The sequence below is a fragment of the Nannobrachium achirus genome, assembly GCF_963921795.1.
Source record: "Nannobrachium achirus genome assembly, chromosome: 9".
Lineage (NCBI taxonomy): Eukaryota > Metazoa > Chordata > Actinopteri > Myctophiformes > Myctophidae > Nannobrachium > Nannobrachium achirus.
The window spans coordinates 55,761,804-55,782,457 of NC_137818.1; the positions used below are offsets into that span (position 1 = coordinate 55,761,804).

At 41.7% G+C, this 20,654-nt stretch overlaps 1 long non-coding RNA gene across 1 annotated transcript; it reads left to right on the plus strand.

Moving 5' to 3' along the window:
* Positions 1 to 14,257: 14,257 nt before the first annotated feature.
* Positions 14,258 to 15,277, plus strand: LOC308292070. Its single transcript, XR_013962383.1, has 3 exons — positions 14,258 to 14,391; positions 14,506 to 14,632; positions 15,214 to 15,277. It is a non-coding gene; the product is annotated as an uncharacterized lncRNA (long non-coding RNA).
* Positions 15,278 to 20,654: the final 5,377 nt, after the last annotated feature.

Here is a 20,654-nt window from a genome sequence, read left to right on the forward strand (position 1 = left end):
GTACCCCTCATGCCCATATATGGAGATCCCCAGGCTTTACTAATTAACGTAAGTTTTATGCCCATATATGGAGATCATTGTCCCAATGTCATCAGATATATGGGCATAAATGGACACAGGCAAACTAGATGGGCTGTATGGATATCCAGATGTGTGATGTAAGTGTTTTATTCCAAATGTGGCACCCCACAGACATATTTCCAGAAACCAAATCCCTTTCATGCCCATATATGGAGATTTCTGATGTCATCAATCCCAGGCCCTGTAAAAAACATGGTTGCTATGGTAAACAGTTGGTTGCTAGGGTAAACAGTTGGTTGCTAGGGTAAGAAAACATGGTTGCTATGGTAAACAATTGGTTGCTAGGGTAAACAGTTGGTTGCTAGGGGAAAAAAAACATGGTTGCTGTGGTAAACAGTTGGTTGCTAGGGTAAACAGTTGGTTGCTAAGGTAAAAAACATGGTTGCTATGGTAAACAGTTGGTTAGTAGGGCTGTAATCTAGCCCTGTTTTAGGGATTCGAACTTCGGGGGGATTTTCCGAACGGACCATCGAACCTTCGATGGTTCGTTTGGTTCACCGAACCATCGAACGTACTGTACCTTTAACCAGCTAAAACAGTGTAGGAAATGTTTTAAATGCGCTGTTTTACCCATTGAAAACACGTGGATAGGTGGCCGCATTAACACGTAGGCTAACACTTGGAAAATCCAACCCAATCGGAGAAAATGTTGCGCAGTTTGTTGACGAACAGGCTCAATGTATAGCGGAGTTGCACGGATGATGATTAGACTTGGTGATTGCGTCGGAGCGCGTCACGTTCGGGCTGAACTGGTCTCGATGTAACAACCCCAGAAATCGCATTATAGATCCTTTTGGGGGTTGCAATGAAATCCATCTTTGCTCATGCTTAGGAGAAAGGCTGTTTAATCTTTGGGTGCATGGACGGGTGTTCGCTGTTCAGAGCACACACAAGTCTCTCTCTGCCCAGCTCAGAGTGCTGCCTCTCTCACTCTACTGTCTGTCATCAAGCGTGTGTCAGCGAGGCTGGTTCGCGGCCCAAAACAGGAGCGGAATTGGAGCGGAGGACGGTCCTTGATCGCTCCAAGCTGTTCTGGTGCATTTTATAACTACTTTAACGGTCACCATTAACTGTTAGTGTTTACCGGTAGGCCTAACTTATTTAGTATTTGGCTATCTCTACTACTGTGATATTCTGAATAGGCCTATCACATTCTAATAATTATTTTTCGAGTAAAAAAAATAAGAAAAAAAAAAGAAAAAAACCTGAACCCATTAATTACGAACTTCGATTGCCAACGTAACGAACGAACGTTCGAATCCCCGAAGGTTCGCTTGCAGCCCTATTGGTTAGTAGGGTAAACCTTCAATGATTTTGACATCTTGTTACTAATCTGTCGGTAGATAATGCCGGTCTTATATAAGGGTCATTTGTGTACGGTGTGATGTCATACTGATGTCAGCAGTGTGACAGGAGATAAGCGACCAACGGTCGCTTATCTCCCGATTAGGGAGTCTTACTGAGTCTTACTGGTATGTAGGCCTACTTCTTAAAATAAATATATCATGCCTGTTGCTAAGGTATGGCAACACCAGTCATGTTGCCATACCTTAGCTTTTTCTGAACTGACGCTACTGTGTATGAACAAACCAGAAGAGAGAGACGGGTAGTCAGGATTGTGTAGGCTACAGTGATTCTGTAAACTCCATAACTCTATGGTAAACTCACGTCTCAAAACGCAGTGATTGAGTGCTGATACAGGTTTTAGTTACAAGACTTGACAGAAAAGGTTATAAAATCGCCGATGGGGCTCGGTTGAAAAAGTTAAATAGTTTCATTTTCGGTTTTAGTCCACACGGCCCGCGCTCCGCTCGTAATCCGTATGAATAAAAAAAGAAACAGCCACAACACAAGGTATGTATTAACATACCTGTGTCGTGGATTACAGAGAAAGTTTACGCTGTTCCGTACTCCCCTACGACGCTGCTGCTGCTGCCCTGCTGTGCAGGTCTGTGTCCGAGTGACATACACTGTATGTGGCTTCCAAACATGTGGTATACGGCCCAGAGCAGAGCGGCATGGAGCGCATGCGGTCCTCGCTTCTCCCCTGTTTTAAAACTCGCTTGTTTTCAATAAAAAAATATACTATTTTTTGTCTTTTTTGACCGCGGTAAGGACCATGACACCGCGGTAGGCCTCGGTTTACCGCGGTACGGCGGTACGGCGGTTACCGCCCCCAACCCTAGTGGTTACCGGCCAACATGTTGGATTAGCTGCCGAACTAGCTGGTGTAGCCCTGTGATTAAAGGTTTAATCACGCAGCAAATGATTCCGAAGCTTCGTAAACCAAGCATTGGTAGAGAAGCAAGCCGTATTTAAAGGAGCCTTCCCTACTGATTGAGAGCTTTGATTGGAGTATGGCAGTCATGTGACACAATGACCAGCAGATATGTTAATGAGGTATGAGAACAGAGCTGAATGACATCTGACTACAGCTGAGCAGCAACTTGACTCCCATGTCCTACATAAACTAACGCTGAAGCTTCATTTTTAGGATATCTCCAATCACGCAGTCTACAACCTCTTTGAGAAATGGCGTGGGTATTGCATCCAGCGAGCAAAAAGACGATGTCATCTGTGATATGGTTTTACAAAGTTCCTCTTCATCAATTGCACAAAATGATACTAGGCTGCCCCTAGATTTATTGCGACCGTCAGGTCGCAGTTTAGTATCAAAACCTCCACCGGCCGTCCGTCCGTCGGTCGGTCACACGTCACACGTCACACGTCACACCTTTGCCCTGCTCATATCTCCGCATCAGTATGACATCACACTGCTGACATCAGTATGACATCACACCGTACACAAATGACCCTTATATAAGACCGGCATTATCTACCGACAGATTAGTAACAAGATGTCAAAATCGTCTAGGAAGGATGGTGTGAGTCATGCTGGCACCCTTCGCGGCAGGAGGAAGCTGGTGCAATCGACCCCTTGGCTTGTCGGGACCCCTGCCTACTAACGGGGTGGCAGGCTATCACCTCAGACTAGAACCCGTACGGGGTGGCCGACACCAGCCCATTGACAAGAGAGAGGCCTTGATGTCCCTTTACTCTTTGATGGGGTGGCCAGTTGACTAAGAGTTTCCGTTCGGGCCTTCTCGATATTGTACAGATTTCCACGGGAAATCTGGGGGTGGCTGTTACAAAGACCCTCACTCACCTTCACGTCATGTGGCTAGTCGTTAGGTAGCCATAGTTACACGTTGAAGGTTGAATCTCCAGATATGGAGATAACCAACACATCCCTCCATATATGGAGATAACCGACGAATCTCACTAAGTCTGACCTCACAAGCCCCATATTTGGACACAAACAACATATAACTCCATATATAGAGACATAGCTGCTGACATCAGTATGACATCACACTGCTGACATCAGTATGACATCACACCGTACACAAATGACCCTTATATAAGACCGGCATTATCTACCGACAGATTGTGGAGATAAGCGACCAACGGTCGCTTATCTCCCGATTAGGGAGTCTTACTGGTCTACACTCTTACACATGGCACCATTAACAGTATTTGCATTTGTGAATGTTCACAATTTTGTTGTCAAAAAAGGATGCAAACTCATTACACTTTGCTTTAGAGGCAGGGAGTGACTGCTTGTAGGACTGTGGGGTTTAAGAGAGATGCAGATAAGTGATTGGTCAGGTTTCACTTCACTATAAAACGGGAGAAGCGGGCGCAAACCTCATATTGATGACGTCACTCTAGCCCAAATGTGGAGGGGTGTCAGCCTGCGCACATCGGTGTTGTCAGGCATGCATGGCAACCAGTTGTTTTGTGAGTGAGGTCAGACCAGAGCTCTGCTCATATAAGATAAGAATTTTTGAATTTCACTTAATTCCACAGAGGACAGAGAATCGAGTGTCCTTACTCGCTGTTTTAGAGAAGGTGTTGAGAGCGTTTCAGTGTTAAGCTCAACATTAGGTATTTTGGCCCATACATGGAGAATTGGAGAACCTGCTTGGCCTAAACATGGAGACTTGGAGAACACTATATATGGAGATAATCCATCGTGTCATATAGGACTGTTGTCATAGACAGCATGCATTGTCAGACTGATGTCATCACTATGACATCAGACTGTTGTCATCACTATGACATCGGTAAGCTTATATAAGCCAGCATCCCGGTCATATCAGGGCAGAAACTAGTTGACTCTTGGACTAAGCACTAAGCTATTGGCAGCACTCTCGACGGCTCTCAATAGAGACAGATACCCAGAGAGTTGGACCGGGCAAGGCATTGGAAGTGTCGGAGGTTCTGCCGGTTAGATACAAGCCTACGTCAGAGCCCAGTGACTGAGCTCTATTTCAGAAGGATATAGAAAACAAAGTTATCAATTACCCAACATTACCTAAAGCTCTATCCCTACCTCAGTCCATGTATCGATGCAGATATGATGATGAACCACCGCTCCAGGAAGGAGTGTGGTCTCAATTTCCCCAGACTACGCTCTTCTGTTCGGATTCTACATACTTCAGATCTCAATCAAGCCACGATGACCTCTATTGCCAAATGCCCATACATGGACAGATCCCCTCAGAATCCTTCCAGCAAATCACCAGAATTGTAACCAGCCAGGAACAAGGAGATACAGATGAACCAACATCTTACAGTCATCAAAGGTTTACCAAGACTTTAACTCAACAAGGAGAAGTGAAGACACATCAGCTGACCTATACAGGGAAGAAAGCTCACATCTGTAAACAGTGTGACAAGAGTTTTAGTAAGTTATGTCACCTGCAGAGTCACCGGCGTACACACACTGGAGAAAAACCTTTTCACTGTGAAGAGTGTGACAAGAGTTTCAGTCAGTTGAATAACCTGAAGAGACACCTGCCAATCCACACTGGAGAAAAACCTTTCTATTGTAAACAGTGTGACAAGGCTTTTAGTCAGTTAGGTGACCTGAAAAGCCACCAGCGTATCCACACTGGAGAAAAACCTTTCTATTGTAAACAGTGTGAAAAGGCTTTTAGTCGGTTAGGTGACCTGAAAAGCCACCAGCGTATCCACACTGGAGAAAAACCTTTCTATTGTAAACAGTGTGAAAAGGCTTTTAGTCGGTTAGGCAACCTGAAAAGCCACCAGCGTATCCACACTGGAGAAAAACCTTTCTACTGTAAACAGTGTGAAAAGGCTTTTAGTCGGTTAGGTGACCTGAAAAGTCACCAGCGTATCCACACTGGAGAAAAACCTTTTCACTGTAAAGAGTGTGACAAGAGTTTCAGTCGGTTAGATACTCTGAAGAAACACCAGCGTATCCACACTGGAGAAAAACCTTTTCACTATAAACAGTGAAAACCACCATCTGCACAATGAAATGTGGTCACACCGACGTATGGCTGTAGGTTGCTGATAACTACTGCAGGTTGTGGATGGCTGTTTTGTGCAGCCCAGTGTGAATGAGCGGTGCATTTTTGTCCCACGAAGCTTGGCCAATAGTGTGTCTGCGCTGACATGGGAAAACCCTTTAGAAAACACAGAGTGATGTCATCAACCCGGGTGATGACGTCACCCAGTTCACGTCCCAGGCCATATATAAAGGCCACAAGAGGGGCTGTCTATGCCCAAAGCCAATCCGATGGGCATGAACGGGCATATGTCCAAAAATCTTGAGGATCAGTGGATTGGTTAGCTTCACATGACATCATAATATCTTACTATGAAATGGGTGGAGCGGGCGCAAACCTCTATCCAATGGGAAAACCCTTGAAAAAACATAGAGTGACGTCATCAATCGGGTGATGATGTCATAATCACCATCATCATCGCCAATGAGGGACCAGCATTCCTGCATATGCCAGATGGGCATAGATGGGCATAAATGGGCATATGTCTGATAAGCTTTTTTTTGCCAGACCCATGAAATGGGTAGGCCTACATAAGCAAATGTCGGTCTGTCTGTCCGGGTTTTCTATATAAAGGGTATATATGATGATGACATGATGATGACATGCCTACAAAAGGCATGATGTCATAAATGATGATGACAGACAGGGGGTCTGGCACAACCAGGTTGACCTGGTCTAGTTTTTATATATATACTTTTTATTGCAATAATTCAGTTTTACATTTCATATTTCACATTTTATATCCATATATGCAATTATTTTCTTTTCTCTTTTTTTTTTTTTTTTTACATAACACGTGCAAAAAAAAAACACCACCTACTTAACAACACAATAGGAATACATAAAATAAAATAAAAATAAAATAAAGAGGCTTTTTCGTTTGACGTCCGTGCCTAAAACACCCTTGGTCTGAACAAAAACACAAAACAAAATGGACCGAAACAAAAAAGAGGGGTTATAGTCAGGTCGGTTATGTAATTTTGTCAGATTTTTTTGAGGATTTGCAAACCTATACATTTTTGGAAAGGTTATTGTCTAAGGAATCAGAAAATCAATGCTCCCATTTGCCCAGATGTGTTTATGGCGTCCATATTGGAATTTACAAAATGGCCACCATAAAATTACGTTTTGTAATATCTTGGCCTCTAAATAACCTGGAACATTGATTTTAACTGCTAAACCTACATTTTCAGGGTCAAGGAATCCAATGGTGGTAGTTATAAATCTCAAATAATTACAACATTAACCCTTAGATGCTAGACTGGGTCCAAAATGGCCTGGTGTGGTTGTTTTCTTGCAATATTAGTTTCACTATGTAATTTTGTTGGATTTGTTTGAAGATTTGCAAAACTATTCATTTTTGGAAAGGTTGTTATCTAAGGAATCAGAAAATCAATGTTTCCATTTGCCCAGATGTGTTTATGGCAGCCATATTGGAATTTACAAAATGGCCACTGTAAAATGTATGTTTTGTCATATCTTGGCTTCTAAATAAGATGGAACATTGATTTTAATGGCTAAACCTATATTTTCAGAGTCAAGGAATCCAATGGTCCAAGTTATCATTAAATCTTTTTGAATCATCCCATTGAAATACACAATCCACCATATGGGTAAAAGAAAACACACAGACCAGGCAATCAGTCAGATACCAACTCAGAGTTATTAACTGTGGACTTCAATTGTTTGTGTATCTTAAACATCATGACATGTGTAATCAAAGACAGTCTTTATGCAACATCATAATCATTATCCTCACTTTCACAGCTTGGGAATCATCATCGTCTTGGAACTGGCTGCTGCACTGACACATGTCAGTACAGGCTTAGCTTTGCAGGAACATCTGCCAGAAGAACAGTCCGATTTACACTTGCATTGGACCACCCCAAGGATAGCCTTTGGGGCTGGGAGGACCTTTGTGGTTGTTGGTTTCAGCATGCCAATAAAGTGTTTGAAATACCCATTTTGCAGGGGATCCAGCTGTGGATCCTTCAGAGCAATGGCTGCTTGTGTCCATGCCCTTGTTTGGACATGGACTCTCAAGATGTGCTGATTCAGAACTCCAGGTGTTGGGAGCTTGTCACTTTCTGCCCTATGTTTGCAGAATACAAAGGACTCAGTGTTGACAGCATTCCTTCTGTCACTTCTGCTTCATCCAAAAGCATCTACATTGATAACGTCTTCATCTGTGTTGAGGTACATCTGCAGCCAGGTTGCCTTGCCTATACAGGAGAACCTCCCTGTGTTGTCGACCCCAGCGAATGCATGGAAGGCTGGCAAAGCCTTTGCTCTTTCTTTACCTAGAGCTCGCCACAGTGGTTCAATCTTCACAACACCAGAGGCCATAGAAATGGATGTGTTCTTCAGCAAGAGGCCACAGTTTGCTTTGACCTGCACTAAAATGTCCTTATCTGGGTAGGGAAATACAACTTGCATTAGGTGGGTTTTGCTGTGAAGCCAGCACAGCCTGGTGGATCAGCAGTGTGTCTGCTTCTTTGCGGTTATTTTCTGCAAAGACCAGGTCTTTGTTGCTCTATAGATCTTCTAGATGTATCTAGAAGCAGATGTGATGATCAGCTTGGAAGATCCCCTGATCTACTCCACCAACATACACCAACATCAGACACATAACACATTATGTGTTTGATGTTGGTGTCATCTCTGACTTGATACTTAATAGAAGCTTCTCCTTGTCTTCGTTTATCTCTGGTTGCACTCTTCAGAGAATCTTTTATCATAATCTTGTGTTAGTTGCAGCAGTCTGTCATTGAAGAAGCCATTCAGATCCTTGACTATCACTACAGTCACTACTACTCGCTGTTTTGCTCAGCTTCTGCGCAAGCACCATGCCATCCACTGTATAATGTATAGTGCTCTATAATGACTGTAAATCCTGTATCTGTTGCATCTTGGTGGGTAGAATTTCCTGCTTGAGGTGGCTGGTCTTCATGGGGCATATCTTCTCTTGTCACACAGGGAGGTTCTCCTGTATAGGCAAGGCAATCTAGCTACAGGGTCTACCTCAAAACAGATGAAGATGTTGACAATGCTCTGCAGATTGGATGAAGCTGAAATTATGGAATGAATGCTGTCAACACTGGAGTCCTTTGTATGTGCATCAACATCAAGACAATCCCTGAAATGCCATGGCATCTGTTCTAAAAACATAGGGCAGAAAGTGACAAGCCATGTCCAAACAAGGGCATGGGCACAAGCAGCCATTGCTCTGAACGATCCACAGCTGGATCCCCTGCAATGAGTACTTCAAACACTTGGATGGCATGCTGAAACCAACAACCAGAGAGGTCCTTCCAGCCCCAAAGGCCATCCTTGAGATGGTCCAAAACTAGTGTAAATCTGACTGTTCTTCTGGCAGATGTTCCTGCAAAGCTAAGGACTTACACTAACGTGTCAGTGCAGCAAACAGTTCCAGAACGATGACGATTCCCAAGCTGTGATGCATGAAAGTGATGATGATGATTATGATGATGCATAGAGACTGTATATGATTAGACTTGTCATGATGCTTAAAATGGTTACACAAACATCCAAAGTTCACAGCTAAAATACATCTCAATAAAAAGATTAATATCTGACTGACGGCCTGAGCTGTGCCATTTTTACCCATATGGTGGATTATGCATTTCAATGGGATGGTACAAAAAATGAAATGATAACGTGAACCATTGGATTAAATGTAGGTTTAGCCATTGAAATCAATGTTCCAATTATTTATAGGTCAAGATATTACAAAACATTTTAGGGCAGCCATTTTGTCAATTCCAAAATGGCCACCACAGACATCTGGGCAAATGGGAAAATTTATTTTCTGATTCCTTAGACAATATCCTTTCCAAAAATGTATAGTTTTGCAAATCCTCCAAAAAATCCAACAAAATGACATAGTGAAACTAATATTGCAAGAAAAAAAACACACCAGGGCGTTTTGGACCCAGTCTAGCATCTAAGGGTTAATGTTGAAATTATTTGAGCTTTATAACTACCATCATTGGATTCCTTGACCCTGCAAATGTAGGTTTAGCAGTTAAAATCAATGTTCCAGCTTATTTAGAGGCCGAGATATTACAAAACGTAATTTTATAGTGGCCATTTTGTAAATTCCAATATGGCTGCCATAAACACATCTGGGCAAATGGGAACATTGATTTTCTGATTCCTTAGACAATAACCTTTCCAAAAATGTATAGGTTTGCAAATCCTCAAAAAAATCCAACAAAAGTATAAATCAAAGCATAAGGGACCTGACTATTATGTGGGCATGCCATCCTTACTTAAAAGATACGCGGCCCACCTCTTTTCAAAAACGTTTTCCTTACCATTAATTCTATATGTCACCCTCTCCTTAGAGTACATGTCCTCCACTTTGTCCAACCATTTATCCACCCTGGGAGGTTCCAAACTTTTCCAACCCCTTGATATTTGTTTGAGTGCTGTAATTCTCAAAATCCAGAAGAGATATAAATCTCTGCTCTGCAGACCTTGGGGACGTGTTCCCAGAAGTATATTGTGGTTTTGTAAATTTAAAACTCTCCCAAATATATGTCTGATAAGCTTGAGGATTGGTGGATTGATGAGCTTCACATGACACTTTGACCAGACTCAGGGCCGTTTTTAGCTATAGGCGGACTAGGCGGTCGCCTAGAGCGCCAGCCTAGAGGGGGCGCCGAGGGGGCGCCGAAATGGAGGGAGTGGACCCAAACCAGCCCAAAACCGACCCAAAACCGACTAAATTCACGGCAAAACCCGCAAAAATCGCGCGCGCGGGAGTGGGGGGCGCATTCGAGAGAGCTCGCCTAGAGCGCCGATTAGGCGCGCTACGGCCCTGACCAGACTATATACCGTAAGTGATTGGTCAGGTTTCACTTACTACTGTATAAAACGGGCAAAGCGGGCATTTTCAGCTAAACGAGAGGTGATTCATTAGCAAAGGAACTCTCACTCTAGATATGAAGTCACCAAGACGTCCCCACCAACCAACAAGTGTCATCACATACCCACATACCCAGCACCGATTGAAGTACTTGTGCGCTCTGTTGGCGCACCAGTAGGCCATAATATATGGCCACAAGACGCAAGTTGGCACCTCGACAGTGCAGTTTAGTATTCTTAAATAAGTCATCATTTTGAAGCCCATTTACCCACACGGAAAGGAAATATATGCACATATATGATATTATATGTGACATATATGAAACATATATGTTGCATATATGCCATATTCATGGTAATATATGTTCATATATGTGGATATATAGGAACATATATGTGTCATATATGGCTTATATATATCAACATATATGCCATAGTCATGGTCATATATTTGCATATATGTCATACATAATGTCTCATATATAGCTCATATATGTCTGACCTTATGCATATATGTCATTTATAATGCCTCATAAATAGCTCATATATGTCTGACTTTTTGCATATATGCCATACATAATGCCTACATCTCACTTTTATTTGCAAAATAATGTGCATATAAGTTTTATGTAACACAATTTATCATAGTACTTATTTTCTACTTAATGCAGGAGGCCGAGTTATGGCCTTTTTAGCGTGCTGCAGTGGAGGGGGTGCTCCACTAGGGGGTGCAATCACTTTTGGATCTGTTCTGGAGCAGCCGGAGTCGGTGGCCCCCCGGGAATTCCCCATGAGCAGCCCTGTTGGGGTGGTCATTTGGTCATTTTTGCACTTTTTGGCAGCTGGAACAGGGGGTCCCTGGAGCTCCGGGGGTCCTGGGAGGGGTGGAGGTTGTGGTTTGCAAGGCAAGGACTGTGTGTGCAAAGTTTGGCATGGGGCAACGGTGGCAGAGATATGAGTTGGGGAAAAGTGTGACGTGACGGACAGCCAGCATTTTCACGCGACGGGACCAACTACATCGGACTCAATGTCAAAAATCAAGTCAGAATAAGTGTATTTTATCTGAAAAAATATATAATTGATGCTGTGTGTTTTTTTATATAAAACTAATATAACATTCCTATGTAAAATAACATCCGGATTTATTAATATAATTATAGGCTATTAATTATATTATTAAAATTATTTATAGTATGTATTATAATTATAATAGTTGTAATAATTATTGTTATTATCATTATCGATCAATTTATTATCTAATATAATCTTTGCATAAGTGTTGTTCATCACATGAGAAACAATGCATTGTTGCATCAGCAGTTACAGGGTTAAGTTCCCAAACTTGGTTAGACCAGTGACATCACACAGTGCTTTGATGTGCCTGCAGAGTGAAACTGGATTGAACCGGTTTGTTTGAATTGCTTTCAGTGACTCACTGCCACTGCCAGTGAGTGTGAATGCAGGCAGAAGGCTCTCTCATGGACTACATTTATATCTCCTTTTGGTAGGTGAAATTTAAACAATACTTAACCACTGGATAATGTATGTTAAGAATGTTGTCTGTGGTGTTTTTGTCTGTGGTGTTTCCTGAAGGGCCCATGCTAACCAGTAGACAAATACAAAGCTAATGCTAACTGATGCTAAAGTTATTACAGTACATCCTAAAGGAACTGAATGTTCCAACTGTGTTGAATAGCTTATACTATGCCCTTTTGATAGAAGTGGCAGTTTTTTTGTTTTGTGTTATCATAGGTGCTTTGCTGTGTACTGTAGTATGTGTGGCTATAAGCTAACATTAGTTAGCAATTGTTCCATGTTAGCAGCATGTGTTGTTTGTAGCTAGCTAGCTAATGTCAATTTGCTAGTTGTTCAATGGTAGCAGAGAGTGTACAAATGGAACCAAACAACCCCTAACAGGTTAATTTGGTTCCATTTGTACACTGTTAGAGTTAAGGGGAGACCTTGACATTTTAATCTGTTGTTGACTGTTAGCCCCCAAAATAATCACATTTGAACTGCATGGGGACCTCCCAAAATATTCACATTTTAACTGGGGACCCTCCACCCACCAAGTACTTGGACTGCAGTGAGCTTGTAGATCTGCTATTTTCACATTGGTTGCCTCTTTCTTATATCTGACAATTTGGCCAATGTTTGACCAGTTTGTATTTAGTGTTGTTTACTTTTGATGTTAGATCTTATAGTGGAGCTGATGTTAACACCACTGACACCAGCCAGACAAAATGACACACATCTGACACTCAAAGGAGGCATGTGCTTGATCCATCATCATTTGTCAGATCATTTAATTTAATTTCTGGAATCAAATTGGTTTAATTAATTGATAATGTGTGTGTGTGTGTGTGTGTGTGTGTGTGTGTGTGTGTGTGTGTGTGTGTGTGTGTGTGTGTGTGTGTGTGTGTGTGTGTGTGTGTGTGTGTGCACACTGTAAGAGTCCTTCAAGGCGTGTTAAAGAGGACTACGCAAATCACTGCCTTGTTTCCATACCTGGCCGATCCCTAGGGCACTTTGGGCTATGTAAGTACATAATACAAGTCTAACTTCCTTACTCCTCACTCCTGGAATTGCCCGAAAAGACAAGAGTGAGATTTCAACTAAATTTCAACAAATTTTCTATATGCTGACCCCAACAAGTTGATCGCCACAGATGTCAGACCTGTTGACCTTGATTTTAGCAATTCTCCAGACAAGGGCATGTGTTTAGTTTTTTAAGGAGAAAAAATAAAACACGTTCTTGTTTTTTAGGAGCAGTATTACAATCCAGTAGATGGGAGTGGGTTTCTTGCATGGAGAGTGAAAACACTTCAAAACGAAGCCTCAGAGGGACAAAAGAAGAGAAGAAACACTCAGCCACTGACAGGTATGAGATTTTGATTATAGTTAGAATTTCACATGTTAAATAATTTTTTAATGTGCATAGGCCTATAGTGCATTTTTGCTACTGTGGTGGGCATCGCAAGGGGGTCCAGTAAAAAGACAAGTGGCCCTCTGGTGTAAGGGGTAAAAACTGTCTTAACGTTTTTGAGAAACTAAACCCAACATCACATTGTAGCAAATCGCGTGGGTGCCCACTAGGCCACTTGTTCCCAAGCAGTGGGTCGGGATCCATATGTGGGTCGCAGACACATTTTTTAACGTCCCTTATATTTGTATAAAAAAGTAGTTAGTGAAAATGGCCTAAACTAGTGAAAACAGCAGATCTACAAGCTCACAATGCGTCGCACCGCATTGTGAGCTTGTAGATCTGCTGTTTTCACTAGCTTGGGTCCTGGGCATAATTTCTCTTGAGCTAATAGTTTGGGAACCACTGCTCCAAGCCATGGCCCATTGGTCAGAACTAGTCCCAAGTCCCAACATACCTTTCTCCTAACCCCTACAAGTACATACCTTTCTCCTAACCCCAACAAGTTGATCGTCACAGATATCAGACCTGTTGACCTTGATTTTAGCAATTCTCCAGACAAGGGCATGTGTTTAGTTTTTTAAGGAGAAAAAATAAAACACGTTCTTGTTTTTTAGGAGCAGTATTACAATCCAGTAGATGGGAGTGGGTTTCTTCAGCTAACGACAGAAACCCAGTGTCTTGAGGGCATCGCACTGATGATGGTCAAGGAGAAGATGAAACAGACCTTCACCCATTGCCAAACAATGGTTCATGACCCAGTGAAGTTCCTCTGAAATATTCACCACCTTTACAAGATTTCTTGACATTGCAGGAATGGTATGTCGCTCTTTAACTGTCTTGCCTTAAAGTCAAACTGAAATGAAAAATTACTTTAAACAGATCACATCCCTGGTCATAGGGTGAACCCATTAAAATGTATGCCATGTTGTCTGTATTCCATCCTGTCTGCAGATACAGGATTTCAGTCTGATGTTTGGTGATGACATCGCTGCAGAAGTGGCCTACTTACTCACTACATGCAGTAAGTCCTTGAACAAAGCTGTGGACTCGCCCAGACAGGCGACCATGTAGATCTGCTTCATAATGCTGAATCCACAACAGAAGAACTGGAAAATGGTACGCTGGAATTAAAGGAATAATACTAATGGAAGAGGGGATGGTTTTGAAACCAAAATGTAAACAGATTTTAGTAAAAATGTCTTTGTTTCCCCCCCACCCTTGTATTTTCAGGATGGGACAGTGAGATGTCCTCCATCTTGCCTTATCCACCACATGCCACCCTCACCTCAAGGCCGCAACGAGACCAGGAAAGCTCTCAGCCCGACAAGCCATTGACCACCTTTTGAAGTTTATCTAGGTAAGGTTACAGTTCAATTAAAGTTTTTAAGATGGCTCACTGTACTGTCCCTAATATTCACCCTTAAAACTATACTTTTCTGAAATTATGCGATGACCATGCTCATCTGTAATCAGCGACTGATATGTGTCTGCTTCTAAATCTAAATACTGAATGAAGAAATTCAAAAACTGTCCTGGGTGTTCCCAAAAGCCTGATTAGATGCTAAAATGACAAAAAGTAATTTTGAAATTGGAATATCTCTTTAAGTTACTCTAGACCCCCGGGTGTGTTGTTATAAATATCCCCTACCCTGGCTGGGTCACCCACCATTCACAAAAAATGAAGCATAGTGTTGCAGTTGTCAATTCTGCCAGCTCATTTCTTTGTCTCACTTGAAACTTTACATTTTCTGTTTACTGGAGAGATGGGGAGAGAAGGTTGCCGTTGAACATGACAATCCCTGCTACTGAGAAAATAAATATTCCATAGCAATGGCATAGCAATGACTGTTATCAGAATATAGCGCTATTTAACACTTATTTGTACTCAACCTTTGAATATGTTGGGATTGTCATAATATTTTTTCCTCTTCATTCCAGGCATTGAACACCTGCAAGCTCTACAGGGACTTGTTGAGATGGTTGGGGACATGGAGATGGCAGATCCAATGTGAAAAGTTTAGGTGTTGGCCATTGAGGTGCAAGAGCTATATCCAGGTATGTATAAATGTATAATGGATTTTACATTTTTGATGGTTATAGTCCAGGTAAAAATTTGGGAGGTAGACGAACATGTTCAATATACATTTCACACTACAGTGAGAAGATTAACTATCTTAACTATATCCCATACTACGCTTTGTGATCTGTTAGAGCTAGAAAGTTAAGTTTCCTTTAGGCCTGCTTTACACTGGCAGTCAAATCCAGCCTAAATCAGATCTGAGTCACATTCAGATTGGAATCCGATTGGCTTAAATGGTCACATGGAACCAATCAGATTCCAACCCGGATGTGACACAGATCTGATTCAGGCTGGGTTTGGCTGCCAGTGTAAACCAGGCCTAATTAGATCACACAATGGTCTGTTTCCATGGTCCACTTGAAGAGCAGAAACTTTGTGAAATGTGTTAATCATGGAATCCTTGTTCACTGGCTGTGGACTCTGTGTTCTCGTTGGAACAGGTAGCCATTCACCACAGTGCTAAGAAGGACTGCAGTCGCCTGTTCCACCAGCTGTTTGACAAATTCTTCACGATTGAAGAACTGGAAGGATGCAGTTGTCACAGGGAGGCATGGTGTTGTTCCAGAGCTCGAGGGCAAACATATGCTGGACCCCACCAAAGTGGAAAAGATTCAAAGTAAGTTTATCTTACACTTACACGTTTTGTAAAGTATATTCAGATATACAGTATGATGTCACCATTGCATTGGTTATATGTGGGAAATAATGTGTCTGACACATTGTGCAGTAGTTAGTAAAGAAATGCTGCCCAGCTTCAACATGATGTTGCAGTGGTGAGAGTCTCTCCCAGTCTAGTCAAATACTTTTTAATGTAATATTGTAACATCCCCCACTGACTGAGCAAAGGACCGAACATGGGGAAAACTAGCCCCATATAGAACCTCACTCTCCGCTGCATACCGTTGTGCTCCTCGAGATGAGGTCCTAAGCGGATATCCCTGGGCTGCAGTAGAATGCCTCCACGCCGAGGTAGAGGTTCTATCCAAAAAGTAAAGGTAGTTCCATGCTCCCAGAGTATGATTTTCCATCCCGCGGTGCATAACAGTATGCAGCAGAGGTTCTATATGGGCTAGGGGAAAACATGTTTAATGTGCTATTATAGCTAATTCCATCTTCTCTGTCTCCAATCTTACGGTATAGCACCGGAGCTGGATGGAAGGCAGTATCGGTGGAAACATCAAGACTGGTTGGACAACGCTGAGGTGATTCACAGCAAGGGGAAGAGCAGGCTGTTCTTCCTGAGAAGACTGCGATCGCTTTGCCACCAAACAGTTTTTTTTTTATTAATGTGGAATAACGTGCTGGGGAGGAACAACTGAGCGAGTGACACCTTCAACTCAACAGACTGGTGAGGAAGGCGGGCTCCGTTGTTGGGTTCTCCTTGTAGGGGGTGGAGGATTAATTGGCCAGGATGCAAATGGCTAGGACGCTGGATATCCTCCCACCCCCTCCACCTTCCTTGGATAGACAGAGGATCCGATAGATTCATCTACCCAGGACGGAGATGTGAGAGACTGGGAAAGTCCTTTGTGAATGTTATACAATGAGAGACACAGCGGTCGTTTGGACAACTGTAACTTAACTGGAATAATTGTTACTGACTGTTCCTGTGCGGCTTTGCTGGGAGTCCAGCCCATGTCACTTCTACTTTTTTGCACTGACCATGACCAATGGACATTTTGTATTCTCTGTAAGTATGTGCCTGTATGTTAATTACTGCCCACACACACACACACACACACACACACACACACACACACACATGTGTGCCAGGCTACAGCAGATATGTCGTCAGTTCAGTTTTCAAATGGAACATACAGTATCAGTGTCAGTTGAGTTCTTCTTGTATGTGAATAAATGCTAATAATGACTTCAAGATTGTGTGTTTTATTTTGTATTCCTGTAGGTATATATAGAGAGTATGGTATGTGTATCATTTAACACATATATGTACATATATGTTGTGCATATATGTGCATATATTCTACATATATATGTGTACATACCAGTCAAAGGTTTGGACACAGCTTCTCAAACACACATTGAATAGAAGCTGTCCAAACCTTTGACTGGTAGGCTATGTGCATATATCTTGCGACCATAAACATGTGTGCATATATACATATATGTACATATATGTTTATATGCACACATATATGACATATAGGCGGCCATTTTTTTATATGTGGCATATATGTTAGACATATATGCATGCATATATTAAAAACATATATGTTCATATATTTTTCTTCCGTGTGGGTATCCACTGAAAAACACTCCAAGTTCGGGACTGATTCCCTCTCCATACAATACAAGCATAGTTTTCAGCACTTTCCCATTCTTTTACTGCTTAGTGTTCCACATGCGGCTGTCTGACATGTGTGCTTGGGAACGTTTGAATTTCCCTGAATTAAAGCCTACTACAGTATGTAAGTTGCTCAACTACTGGTCAGTAGCGGTATTGCTTTTTTCGGCCGTTTTTCGCCCGGAGTCGCCGCGGACCACCAGAACGGGGCCGCAAACCACCGCGACCTCCTCCGCCTCGCCGATACAAATCCGTAGAGCTGTCTCCCGTCATTTTTAGACCAGAATTGGGGGAGTATCAGGCAAGATTCCTTCACCAACGTAAACACTGTTGCTGACGGAAGCTACTTCCTGAAGAGATGGCAAGACGCGCTGTGATTGGCCAGTAGAGTATGATCCGCGCTGTGATTGGCCAACGTATATACAACCTATATGGATGATGCAGATGACTAAATTTTGCGGGAAATACAGCCCCTATCACGGCCACACGGGCGCAGTAGAACACATATAAAGAAAATACTGGGTGTTCTAAAACTTTAGCGATTTAATAGATCGGATAATTTTAAGATTTGTTTTATTAAAAAAGTTACATAGTATAGCTTTAAACACCTATGGATTCTAAATGACACCATTTAACTTGCGTTTAAGTGGGGTTTAAGGATTGATTGATTTAAGACTATTAGAAGGTTGCATAGGAAAAGTTACAATCCACTGGTACACGGTCAACAAAAAAGAGACCCTAGTAAGCTTTACGGCTTATTTACACAGGAACCCTTTATGTATCTCATATAACATTGCAAGATAGACGGATAGACAGACATGGGCCCAGACATTTCCAAGCATTCATTACTCCTGTCACCTGAGTTGCAGTGTTAATGTGAAGAGTGTGCGCTAAACCACTGACCACTCAGATAGCAAAATATGGTTGAATCAACGTAGCAAAATAGTTGGCCAGAACGGTTGAATCAATATTCAACACCAACGTTGAAACTATGCTGAAATCACAACGCCATTTTATATTGATTCAACATTAGTGTTTAAGCACTATTTCAGCATTGATTCAACCATGATTCAACCATCATCTAAATGGTATTCTGCAAGCTGATTTTTAGTTGATTTTACGTTGAATCAACGTTATGAATCAATATTGATTCAACCATCATCTAAATGGTAATCTGCATGCACATTTTAGTTGATTTAATGTAGAATCAACATTAGGAATCAACATTGATTCAACCATCATCTAAATGGTAATCTGCATGCACATTTTAGTTGATTTTATGTTGAATCAACATCAGGAATAGAACACAGATTTAATTTATAAATTGATCATACTGAATCATGTTAGGAATCAATATTTATCCTGATCATCCAACAACCTAATGGTAATCTGCATGTACATTTTAAATTATGTGTATGCTGATCACTGTAAGGCTAGATCTTGTTCAAAATTACCATACATTTCCCAAAATGTGAAAATATAAAAATACAATGAGATTAGAATCTTCACATTTATTAAACTGAATTGAAGGCATTTAGTTCTGCTTTGAACTGCTTCAACAGATGATATATAGAACAAAACAGATGAAATATAGAACATACAAGGTTATAAATCTGCAAAAAGAAGGGGAAAAAAAGTCCAAGTTCAAAAACAAAACGCTGTCCCGGTCTAGATGGGTTAAGACAAATTTCACATCACCTTGTTGTCAAAACACAAGACACACTTTTCAGGTTTGCACACACTTCTCACATAAAATCTCATAGCATCAATCCACAACACACAAATATTCAAATCTCTAAACTTTCGGGTCAGGCGAGCAATTCAGAGCCAGGTCCCACTGCTTCAGGCCATGGAGGAGGCTTGTGGAGATGTGGGCTTTGAGGCCTGTCAGGGCTTCATGCGGCACTCTAGGCCAGGGGTTTTCAAAGTGGGTGATGGGGCACCCTGGGGTGCCACGACGGCAGTCCAGGGGTGCCGCGAGATCATTTGATAATATTTGGAATTTATTTGGACACTCAAATATTATTTAGTATAATTTTAAACTTGAAGTACAAAGTTATTTTCAGTCAGTTCTAACCAAAATGGCTATTATGTAATGGCTCAACGTTTTCCTCGCAACATAATCACTAAAATATCGTCACTGTCGGGCAGAAAACTTGTATCTCCAAGTTTCAAATGTGTACGGCTTTTGGTAAAGAAAAGCCCTGCTACATCATACAAGACTGTCGCACAAAACTATTGAAAACAGCCGATCTACAAGCACACAACGTGTTGTGGGCTTGTTTGGAGTGTTTGGGGGTAAACCTTTAGACCTACAGTCAATAAAATGTTTTGTCTGCATATTTGTGTGCTGTTTTATGTTTGTCTATGAGAGAAGTGGGCATACACTGGGTCATTTTACAAAAAGGGAATTGGTTCATTTACCAGAGTAATTGACATTCATTCAGTGTGTTCCATTTCGACAATTGTGTTTTCAATTTTGCTCTTCAGTGTTCTGTTCATGCTTGGTAGTGTTCAGCCAAAAGCTAGTTGTGTTTATTCAATGAATGCATGTGTGTGTCATGTGAAAATATGGCTGTGTTTACCAAATGAAAACACGAGTTCCATTTTGTGAACATGTTAAGAGATTTGATGGCAAAGAGTTGTTTTGCAAAGGGATGCCAGGGTTTAGCAATTTGTGTTTGATGTTTGGAGTTTTGTGTGTGCAGTTTTGAAACAAACGTACAGTTTTGAAAAATGTGTTTTAGCAATCGAAAAAAACTGTAACATACAGGCACATACTTACAGAGAATGCAAAATGTCCATTGGTCAGTGCAAAAAAGCAGAAGTGACATGGGCTGGACTCCCAGCAAAGCCGCACAGGAACAGTCAGTAACAATTATTCCAGTTAAGTTACAGTTGTCCAAACGACCGCTGTGTCTCTCTCTCATTGTATAACATTCACAAAGGACTTTCCCAGTCTCTCACATCTCCGTCCTGGGTAGATTAATCTAT